The sequence below is a fragment of the Hippopotamus amphibius genome, chromosome 7 (genome assembly GCF_030028045.1).
Source record: "Hippopotamus amphibius kiboko isolate mHipAmp2 chromosome 7, mHipAmp2.hap2, whole genome shotgun sequence".
NCBI lineage: Eukaryota > Metazoa > Chordata > Mammalia > Artiodactyla > Hippopotamidae > Hippopotamus > Hippopotamus amphibius.
Genome location: NC_080192.1, coordinates 68,019,339 through 68,031,461, shown reverse-complemented (window position 1 = coordinate 68,031,461; position 12,123 = coordinate 68,019,339). Strand labels below are relative to the sequence as shown.

Genomic DNA, 12,123 nt, shown 5'->3' with positions numbered 1-12,123 from the left:
ACTTAGAACCCAGGGAAGAAAAGCACTGGACATTGCCCCAAAACATTAGAGGTAAATGGAAAACCTTCAGCCACCTGGGACAATAGATTATAGTTGAGACATACAATAGACAGCCTAAAGCCTGGGAGTCATATATGGGGAGAGAGTTTAGGACATTTAAATGTTCCCATGAATGCTTGAAAAATTTAAAGCTACACACATGCCCAGGACTGGATGCATGCTCAGAAAAGATCTGAGAAAACCCTAAGCTATCATCTTTGGCTGCTCTCTAGACTCAGTGCAAGTAGGAAATTAGGGCTAAGGCAGAGTTGTAAATGGTCTGCCTAAGTAGTATTGAAGGAGTGTCTCAGGACAGAGAATCTGCAAAGACTGGGAGAGATTTTTTTCTTAAGCTCCTAGTTTTCAAGGGAATCTCTTCCATGACACTAGCTGAACACAGGCTAAAGGAACAGAACTTTTAGTGATACACATGAAAAAGAATACAGTCTTTGCAAAGGTAGATTGGAAAAATCACTAGTCAAATGGATGACTGGGCATTTGTGAAAAATCCACAGATAACATAATGATGAAAGATTGAAAGCTTTCCACCTGAGATCAGGAACTAGACAAGGATTCCCACTTTAACCACTGCTACTTAACATTGTACTGGAAATTCTAGCCATAGAAAATTACTTTTGAAGTATAGGGAAGTTTTGATATTGAGAGGGACTTCTTGCATGCTGCATATATTACATTTCTTGACCTGGTTGGTGGTTATAGAGGTGGATTTATTGTGAGTTATTCATCAAGCTGTGCCCTTGTGATTTGTGCATTTTTATACCTAAATTATATTTTAATTAAAATTTAAGACATGTACCATTGATTAAAAAATTAAACTGAGCATTTTAAGTGTATTTTGGTTCTAATGTAACTACTTCCCTGTCTTTGAATTAAATACTAAAGCTATTTTTAATGAAACATTATAAACATACATAAAAGCATATATTAAGCTTCAAGTAAATGAACAGTAAATGCTTTTTACAGCAGCTACTTTCAAATGGAGATCACTGTGATATGGCATTTCTGATTTCAGCAATAAAAGTCTCACTGGAGGTGCTGGTATAAACTAAAGAAAAGCTCTGATCTGCTGCTTTTACATTATTTGCCTGGCTGTTTCTTCAGTATTTCATCCCTCTACAATTTTGTGAACATGATGGTGGGGAAATGACTCTTTCTTTCCCAAAAGTCTGGCTTATAAGTCATTATCTATTTATTCATGTATGCTGATTTTTCCTCATTAATGTCTGAGAGTCTGAATGTGTATAGAAGAAATCTTTCTATTTGTACTCTGATTACTAAATTCATTAAACTTTGTGTTTTTGACATTGCTCTTGATATTTTGGAAAGAATTTTTGTTTTCTGGCAATAATGTGATAAATCCAGAACTGTTCTGATATTTTCTCAGCAAAGTCATGGAATCAGGTGCTTTCCAATGTTCCATTGATTTTCTCAGTTCCATGTATTATATTGCTCAACTCTGCTTTTTTTTATGCTCTTTATTGGAATATAATTGCTTTACACTCTTGTACCAGCTTATGAGGTACACCAAAGTGAATCAGCTGTATTTATACACATATCCCCATATCCCCTCCCTCTCGCGACTGCCCCCCTCCAGCCCCTGCCTCAACTCTGCTTTTTTAGGATGAGGCTGAAACCACTATGGCTTTCTTCTACCATGATAATTTACATTAAGGAGATCAAAGGAGGCCAACATGGAGGGATATAGAGTATCTCTGCCATTCTCCTATGGAGGACAAGTAAGTTGAGGCCATGCATCAGCCAGCAGAACTCTATCTCAGGCAGCATCACAAGACCAGAGTACGAATAGTGCTTCTGAGACTCCCTGCTGTGCTCATTCTATACAAGTAGCCACTTTGATGGAGACAGCAGGAATATAGTGCTGGTGAGAATAGTAGTTGGTTAATTCAATAGGTAAGAGCCTGAACATAATTTGGTCAAGGTCTGTTCACACAGACCAGCCATTTCACAGCAATGCCACACAAATCACTTACAATGTATCCAACTGTAATTACTAGGGCTGTCATGATAAAGTACTAGACTGGGTTGATTAAACAACATAAATTAATTTTCTTATGGTTCTGGGGGCCAGAAGACTAAAATCAAGGTGTCAGCAGGGTTGATCTTTTCTGGGACCTCTCTCCTTGGCTTGCAGACAGACATCTTTTCACTCTGTTTTCACATGGTCTTCTCTCTGTGTCTGTCTGTGTCCTAACTTCTTCTCACTATAAGGACATCAGTCATATTGGATTAAGATCCACCCTAAATCCTCATTTTAACACTTTAAAGATCCTATCTCCAAATACAATCATATTCTAATTTACTAGGTGTTAGGTATTATGGTGTTTTGGAGGCATGCAATTCAGCCCCTAACACTGTAAGAGCTTCCTAATCTTGGTCAGGTACACTGATTTGTTGTGTGCAACCCACACATTCTCAAGCCCATGCCCCAAATGGAGGTAGTTTAGCAGGTCTTTCTGAGGTGAACATGAGTGTGAAATGTGACAAAGAAATGGAAGTATGTGATAATACTTACAACTTCTTTGTTGCAGGCATCCTAACAGAATTTTGTAGCTAGATACATTTTAATAAGCCTAGATATTTGCAAAATCATTATGAAAGCTGGTTTTAAAATATCAGTGTTACTAAAGCACTGCTTTGCTCCCTTCTCCTTCATTCATTGGAACACATACTAATGTAGGAAGATATTAGAAATTAATGACCCGTATAGTCAAAATGAATAGATTTGAACTCATTCTATTTACCATCAAATATGTTCTTTCCTCAATATGACCTGTGTCTTCTAATGATAATACTAGTTAACAGTCACCCAGTGTCACACGCTGTGGCATCTTTGGCTTTCTTCTTTTCATTCTCCTTATTATAATATAGAAGTTGGAGCCAAACAAGTCTGGATTCAAAATCTAGGTTTGCCACTTACTATCTGTGACCCTGACGTGTTATTTATCCTCTTGCTTTACATTAGTTTCCTCATATGCAAAATATGGGTTAATAGCAGTCCCCATTTCATTGAATTGTTGATAGGGTCAAGTGAGAAAGTGAATGCATCTGATATTCAGTAAATGCATAGTAAATATTACTAATTATTGCTATTATTGCTAAATATTGCTAATTCTACCGCTAATCTTTCTCTCATAGCAGCACGTTTCTCTCTATTCATACTGCTTCTGTCCTAACTTAGGACTGGCCTTCCTGCTGCCCAGGACTCTTAGAGATCTAACCCAATCTACTCTTCCATCCACTTTTTATCCACTTTTCCCTGTTCTCTTTAAAACCCTTCAGTAACTTCAAATTATCCAGAAAATAAGGTTGAATTGCTTTAAGCTGGGTTTTTAGGCCCTTAGAGTTTAAATGAATGTCTCTTTTCACACCTTGGTCTCTATCTTCTCCTAATTTGTTGTGTGGTCTCGGATAAGTCGCTAGACTTGGCAGTGAGGATGCCTACTCTCAAAGTTTCTTTATAGGATTATTTCATTTAATTTCTAGAAGTCCTGGCTTCTAGAGGTCCATTAACTAGCAGAGTGGCCTTGGGAAAATTAATGAACTTTCTGTGCTTTTTTTTCTACTCTGTACATTGAGATGGTTCTCAAACTTTAGTGTGTATAAGAATCACCTTGAGAAACATGTAGACTCTAGCCCTTATTTCAGAGATTCTGATAATTTCTGACATTTAAAAAAATTGAAATATACAGCGTGTACAAAGTACACTAACATGAAGTGTACATCTTATTTTTTTACATATGTATACTCTTGTATGAACACCATCCAGGTAAAGACATAAAACATTTCCAGCACTCTAGAAGTTTCCTATGCCTTCACATCTATGTCTTGTCCAGAGATAACCATTTTCTTGCTTCTATCATGATTCCATTTTAACAGTCTGCACTGGATGATTTTTGGTGTTCCTTCTAGATCTGATTTTGTTTGGTTCTAAATTTCTAATTCAGTTGGAGAAGTGCTTTGAGTAAGTTCACATGGTTATCCCCAATTTATTATTTTAAAATGTGTTTCCTGCCCCCTCACCCCTGTGGGAAAAATCAGTGGAACTTCTCCTTTGATTTTCCACCTCCCCAAATCTTCATGTTCTTTCTTACTCTTTAGCTCTATACTGATTCTTCCCAAGCTAGGCTAGAAACACAGAACACTAAAGTTACAGGTCAGATATTCTAATCACCATCCCTTGCAGCAGTTTCTTCTACACCATCCCAGGTAAATGGGCTTTTACCTCTGCTTAAAAACTTCTAGTACCTAAGACCTGGTTACATCACATTGTTGGATATTTCTCTCTGTTAGAAAGTGTATTTATGTGTTGAGCTTTATGAAACCATCTTTGATACATTTGCTCATAGTTATATCCTTTAGGAGAGAATATCTGGTCTCTTTTCCTTATGGCAGGCTTTCAAATACCTGAGACAATTGCCGCAAGAACCCAAAGATTTTTCTTCTCTGGTGGTTAGAATCAGGACTCCCAGCACTTTATTGGAACTGCCATGCCTTTCAAAGACCTGACTCTGAGGGTTACTATGCAACTGAGAGTCAAAATAGCCTACCAGGGGAGGAATTACACTTTATGCTGTAACACAACTGTTGGAACAATAAGGTATAGGTTCTACCCCACTGGGACATACAAAACAGCATCCATCTCTTTTCTCTCCTTAGCATCAGTTTTGTGAACATGCAACCCCTGCAGTTCTACTGGTCCCATGATTTGATGGTCTCCATGATGCTTGGTCAGATGCTCTATTGCTGCTATCTTAAAATTCTTAATGTATTTTGAACAAAGGCCCCCACATCTCATTTTGCACTGGGCCTCACAAATTAAACAGCCTGTTCTGACTTTCTGGTTGTGTTGCATTTGCTAACGTTCTACACATTTTGATTTTTCTTCTTTAATAATACTTCCTATAAAGGCCATTAAGGGTATATTATATTTATAGTCCTTTTTACTTATTTCAGAGTGCTTTTCCTTGGCGCAATGAAGATAAGATCAATATTATAATTATATTCATGTTATAGATGAACAACCCAGGGCTTAAAGAAATTAAGGGAATTGCCAAGTTTTTTTAGCTTATTAGTAACAAAGCTAGGGTGGAACTAGGTCTCCTGATGTTAACGAACTTTGGGTAAGGCCCTCCTGTGCTTCTCCGAGAATAGCACTATATTCCAACTTCCCAGGGTTCAGGTTGGATACTCGAATCTTATTAACTTTCCAGGTTCCTCTAGTTTTCCTTTTAGTTCACTCTCTAAGCATCATGCTTCAACTTGACACCATGAGTTGCTGACTCATCTTTAGTCTCGAGTTCCCTCTATTTGCTCCTCAGGTCATTTACCCATAATTGCTTAGTCTTTTCTTATCTAATAATTGAAGCCTATTTCCCTACCCTAAGTGATTTACCCTGAGCTTGCATTTTAAAAAAAGTCATCTCAGGTTAATTTTGAGAGAATTCCAATGCAATCTCACTTTTTCCTCCCTCGATTATGATTCTGATCTATAGCTAATCTCCAGATCATTAAGGATGTTCCAGTAATTGGAAAGACATCTTCATGTTTTTTTTTCATTAAGTACTCATCTAACTTGCGAAGGGTAGTTAAACTAATTTAAGCTGCAGAGACTTGCCTTATTTGACCAAAAAGAAATCCAAAGCAATTCTATGAAAATGTAGCTTCATTTGCAATTATATCAGTCAGGGGAAGGGAAATGGAGAGGATAATGTAACAAGGTTACAATGACCATGTTAATATGACAAGGTTGATAGTGGCGTGAAGCCTCAACTTTGATGTTACCTCTGCATACTCCACAGACTGATCTCTTAGCCTGTGGACTGTCTGGGCCAAATAGAACTGTGGAGTTGGTGTCTTTGTCTTCTGGTGACAACACTGACTCGTATTCTGCTTCCTAGAGAGCCCAGGCTAAGATATACGTATTCAAATGCAGTGCTCACCTCCCGAGGTTGTCCACCAATATTATTTCCTAGTTCTTGGAGGATAAAATAAAAGGACATGAGTGAGTGCGCGAACGAGAAAGGAGGAGGGCGCTCCAGGCGAAAGCACTGCAGACGCCATTATCCTCTGTTTCTCCGCTGCAGCAACCTCGACGTCTTGCCTACTTCCCCCTTATTTGCGGCCCAGAGGCTACTGCAGCACTAGGGTGTCAGTTGGTCCCGCCCAGAACACTTCAGTTCTGCCCTGCAAGGATATATTTAATAACTGATTGGTGTGTTCCTTTAATACAAGAAAATGGAAACTGAACAGCCAGAGGAAACCTTTCCCAACACCGAAACCAATGGCGAATTTGGTAAACGCCCTGCTGAAGATATGGAAGAGGAACAAGCTTTTAAAAGATCTAGAAACACTGATGAGATGGTTGAATTACGCATTCTGCTTCAAAGCAAGAATGCTGGGGCAGTGATTGGAAAAGGAGGCAAGAATATTAAGGCTCTCCGTACAGACTACAATGCCAGTGTTTCAGTCCCAGACAGCAGTGGCCCCGAGCGCATATTGAGTATCAGTGCTGATATTGAAACAATTGGAGAAATTCTGAAGAAAATCATCCCTACCTTGGAAGAGTACCAACACTATAAAGGAAGCGACTTTGACTGCGAGTTGAGACTGTTGATTCATCAGAGTCTGGCAGGAGGAATTATTGGGGTCAAAGGTGCTAAAATCAAAGAACTTCGAGAGAACACTCAGACAACAATCAAGCTTTTCCAGGAATGTTGTCCTCAATCCACTGACAGCGTTGTTCTTATTGGAGGAAAACCTGATAGGGTTGTAGAGTGCATAAAGATCATCCTGGATCTTATATCAGAGTCTCCCATCAAAGGACGTGCTCAGCCTTATGATCCCAATTTTTATGATGAAACCTATGATTACGGTGGTTTTACAATGATGTTTGATGATCGCCGTGGACGTCCCGTGGGATTTCCTATGCGGGGAAGAGGTGGTTTTGATAGAATGCCTCCTGGTCGGGGTGGGCGTCCCATGCCTCCATCCAGAAGAGATTACGATGATATGAGCCCTCGTTGAGGACCTCCTCCACCTCCTCCTGGACGAGGTGGCCGGGGTGGTAGCAGAGCTCGGAATCTTCCTCTTCCACCACCACCACCACCTAGAGGAGGAGATCTAATGGCCTATGACAGAAGAGGAAGACCTGGAGACCGTTATGATGGCATGGTTGGTTTCAGTGCTGATGAAACCTGGGACTCCGCAATAGATACATGGAGCCCATCAGAGTGGCAGATGGCTTATGAACCACAGGGTGGCTCTGGATATGATTATTCCTATGCAGGGGGTCGTGGCTCATATGGTGATCTTGGTGGACCTATTATTACTACACAAGTAACTATTCCCAAAGATTTGGCTGGATCTATTATTGGCAAAGGTGGTCAGCGGATTAAACAAATCCGTCATGAGTCAGGAGCTTCGATCAAAATAGATGAGCCTTTAGAAGGGTCCGAAGATCGGATCATTACCATTACAGGAACACAGGACCAGATACAGAATGCACAGTATTTGCTGCAGAACAGTGTGAAGCAGTATTCTGGAAAGTTTTTCTAAGACTAGTGAAGAACTGAAGGAGTCCTGCATCTTTTTTTTTTATCTGCTTCTGTTTAAAAAGCCAACATTCCTCTGCTTCATAGGTGTTCTGCATTTGAGGTGTAGTGAAATCTTTGCTGTTCACCAGATGTAATGTTTTAGTTCCTTACAAACAGGGTTGGGGGGTGGGGGAGGGTGTGCAAAAAACTAACATTGAAATTTTGAAACAGCAGCAGAGTGAGTGAATTTTAATTTTTGTTCATTGTTGGTGGTTTAAAAAAAATCCCCCCATGTAATTATTGTGAACACTTTGCTTTGTGGTCACTGTAACATTTGGGGGGGTGGGACAGGGAGGAAAAGTAACAGTAGTCCATATGTCCCTGCCATCTATTCAGAGCAGTGTGCAGAATGTAATGCTCTTTTGTAAGAAATGTTTTATGATTTTTAAAATAAATTTAGTGAACCTAAAAAAAAAAAAAAAAAAATAAAAGGACATGATTGAAATGATTTAATTGTCCTTAAATCTGTAACATTGCTAGTTGAGGAATACTACCACTTTAAGAAGGTACTACTGACCTAAAAATAAATTGAACTGGTAATTTCTATTCCAGTTAGTCACATCACCATCTTCCCCATTGATCATTTCAAAAGCTTGAGCACCCTCCTTGTTCCCCAACCCCCTTCCTTCATCTCCACATTTAGTCAAACAACTAGGCCTTGTGGTTTCTATCCCCTAATATAACCCCAAAGACCTCTGCCTTCCATTTCCACAGCTATACCTGTGCAATATACACTATACCAACATGTGACACACCCAAACTCAAGTCAGCACTGCTTCTCACCTGATCTTTGCAATAAATTCTTAATTGGTTTCCTTTGGTACCTTTATAAACCATTCTCTACATGGCAGTGAGATTCCACTTTCAATAATGCAAATCAGATTATGTCATTCCTCTGATTACAACTCCAGCCTAATTCTGCATCTCTTTATTCTATGTTTCTTTGTAAAACAGGACTTAATATTACCATCTATAAACTTGTTTTTACTTGTTTTTGTTTTCTTCTTTCTCTCCCCAACCCCAACATAGAATGAAAAGAAGGAACTTCCTGTGTTGGTCATCACTGATTTCCCCATGCTTACAAGAGTGTTGGCACTCAATAGGTGCTCAAAAATTATTCACTCATTGAATAAGTGAACCTGCAAACGAGAGCTGAAGTACAGCGCATCTCTATTTCAGACCATTATCTCCAATCTCCCAGTGTTAACACCAGACATTTGCTAGCCCCGGATCCCCTGGGGTTGGCTGTCAGGACTTGCACCTCCTCTGCTTATCCTTTTGGCTTGGCTAGAGCCATAGATCACAAACTGGTTAGGGTCTGTCCTCCTCTCTTTTTTCCTTTAAGCCTCTTCTTTAATATATCTTCAGCTCTATAACTGTAGGAACAATTATTTCTCCTCTCCGATTTCAGCTTATGACTAGTCATGCCTCACTGTCCTTTTTTTTTTTTTTTCTTGTATCCAAGGTTGAATAGGCTGCCATTCCCAGCTTCCACTGCTCCAGCTCCCTCCCTGAGCCAACCAATACTTGCAAATCATCATATACCCTTTAAACCCTGCAGGGTTCAGTGGATCCCAGGTGGAAGTGCTTGGAGTGACTAAGCCAGATGAGTGCCTCCTTCTGATCACATAACATATTCAGGATAAATGTTTCCTCCAAGCTGAGATTTGTGAGGCTTCATTGCTTAAAGATAAGCACTTTTTCATAAAAAATAGTTTGTACATTTGTGCTCACTGAGTCCATGTATGAATTTGTGATGAGAATGCCACTGCTCAGCCCCTGGAGAAAAATTGAGCTGCATTTGAATTATTCCCAACTGTTTTCTGATCTTAAAACTTAGCCGTTCACTTAGGAGTCAAGAAAGATTGCAATAAGCAGCTGGCAAAACAATCCTAATGGCAGAGATGGGATGTTGAGCACAACTTTGGCTGGCATTTACAGGATTTTTAAATGCTTGGTTGCAACTGTCACTTCTATAAGGATTTCATGAAGATTAATAATGAAAGGAAAAGGCCATCTTTCAAGTAACTGAACACAGTAACTGTAAGGACTTTTTCTGGAAAAATAGGGAAAGAGGAGAAATTTGTTTCCTTTTATGTCCATTCCGATTTTTATTTTATTTCTCTTCAAGATTCTGCATACTGTTGTCAATTGTATCTCAATAAGCTGAAAAATTGCATTTCTATTAACATTGCATCATGTAATAATAATATATAATATAATTATATATATACATATATGCTTACATGCAGATACCTATGCATGTATATTTGTGCACATATATAATATTAGTAGGCTTACTTTGATGATAACAAATAATGTGAATAAATGAAGTGGATTAGTAAGTGTACTATAGTAGACACAATAAATATTAGACATTATTACTGTTATTATTATTCATATAAATAATTAATACAGTAAAATAGAAAAAAAAGGTCAACTTCCAGCATGACATTGTGGGGACCTCCACTATCCTGCTTCTCAGTGAAACTAGTGAAAACTATAAAAATCCAGCTATTTAAAAGCATCTGTAAAATGGTCTTAAGTGTGAAAAGTAAATAAATGTCTACTCAAAAGCATTTGTGAGGAAGCTGTAAAAAAGGTGTGAGTCTGTTGTCTTTGAACTAGAACCACTTCCTCCCAGCTCAGCAAGGCAAATATTCCACTCTAGACTGCTATAGCCAAGAACACAGAGCTCCCACTCACTACAGCACACAGACAGGGTAGTGATGAACAAGGTGTCAGCATTTCTCATCCTACCCAAGCTAAGGCTAAGTCCTAGGTGAACGTGGTTGAGAGATATGGGTTTCCTTCTGAGTATATTTCCTGAGCTGATTCAGATCAGTTAAGATGTATGTGGTAGGTGTATGTGGTAAGGCCTAGAGCAATCACTATAAAAATAACCCAAAATATAGTGAAGAAATAAAGAAATGAAAATGCTACATTGGAAAATATTCACATAATGTAAACACAAGGAGAAAATAAAGGAGACAAAAGATCAAAAAAGACATAAGACATACAGAACAGAAAAGGTAAAATTGCAGACAAATAAAACTACAGTTGATTCTCATTATGTGTGGTAGTTATGCTCTATAAACTCACCACAAACACTCAATTAGTAATGACTGAATCATCTCTTCTAGGAGAAATACAGAGTTAGGTTCCTGTGAAACTCTGCTCACAGCATTTCATCAAAAGATCAATAAAGAACCACATTTTGTGTGTATTTCTGTTTAAGGATGCCTTACTGAATATGCATTGTTGATTCCTTTACAGTGAATTCATGGTCAACAGCACTATAACTCATGCCTGAACAGAGCTTATCTAAGACATAAATTTTTTCCATAAGGTATATCACAGCCTTCTTGCACTTGGAAGTGGTAGATAGCACTTTGGCACTATGCTTGGGGGGCATTATAAATAGAGAAATCACCAATGAAAAGCAGAAAAATGCAAACAATATGGCACTAAACAGATCATGAAAAGAACACTTGTTTATAGTATTAAGCTGAAACAAGGCAATGCATTATGTTGTTTTACCTCCGCTTGCAATATGCATGCCAGGTCACTCAAAGTCTTCATTGCTCTATGCATGTCTGCAAGTGATCCATAAAACACTGCAAGTATTGGTTTAAGGTTACAAATAAATTTTAATGAGTACATGAATTCACATACATGGTATCTTTGAATAATAGGGATTGTCTGTATATCAATAAAAACATTAAATATAAATGGTTAAAGTAATTCAATCTAGAGGCAGAGAATGTCAGACTGGATTAAAAAAAATAATAATCCAACTATAATGATGTCAAGTTCCAGTCCAATATGGCAACATTGGAGGTTCATGAACCCCCCTCCTCAGTGGACACACAATGTACAACTACACATGAAGCAATTTCCTCTGAAAGAAATCTAGAAACTAGCTGAGTGACTCCTACATATCAGGTCAATATCAAAAGGGGTAGGAAAGACTGAGACACACTATAGTCATAACCCCCACCCCACCAGCACAGCAGTATACAATCAGAAGGGAATTCCTAACTTCCAGAGTCTCCTTAAAAAGTGAAAAGTTTAGACTCCACATCATGTGCCAACTTTTAAGATATTAGGAACAGAGCTGTTTTTTGTTTGTTTGTTTGTTTTGAAAAGAGAAACAAAATAGACAAACTTTTAGCTAGACTAACCAAGAAAAAGGAGAGAGAGCTCAAATAACTAAAATTATAGGTCAAAGAGGATATAGTACAACTGACACTACACAAATGCAAAGAATCATAAGCGACTACTATAAACAATATACACCAGAAAAAATGGACAACCTAGAGGAAATGGATAAATCCTAGAAACTTGTAACCTATCAATACTGAATCATGAAGAAATTAAAAAACAAAAACAAACAAACAAACAAAAAACTTGAGTAGACCAATAGGGAGAAGATTGACCCAGTAACCAT

The 12,123-nt window shown here is 38.3% G+C and overlaps 1 pseudogene; it reads left to right on the top strand.

Annotated features, from left to right (window-relative positions):
• The first annotated feature begins 6,094 nt into the window (after positions 1-6,094).
• On the top strand, positions 6,095-8,079 carry LOC130857533 (heterogeneous nuclear ribonucleoprotein K-like; annotated as a pseudogene).
• The last annotated feature ends 4,044 nt before the right edge of the window (positions 8,080-12,123 follow it).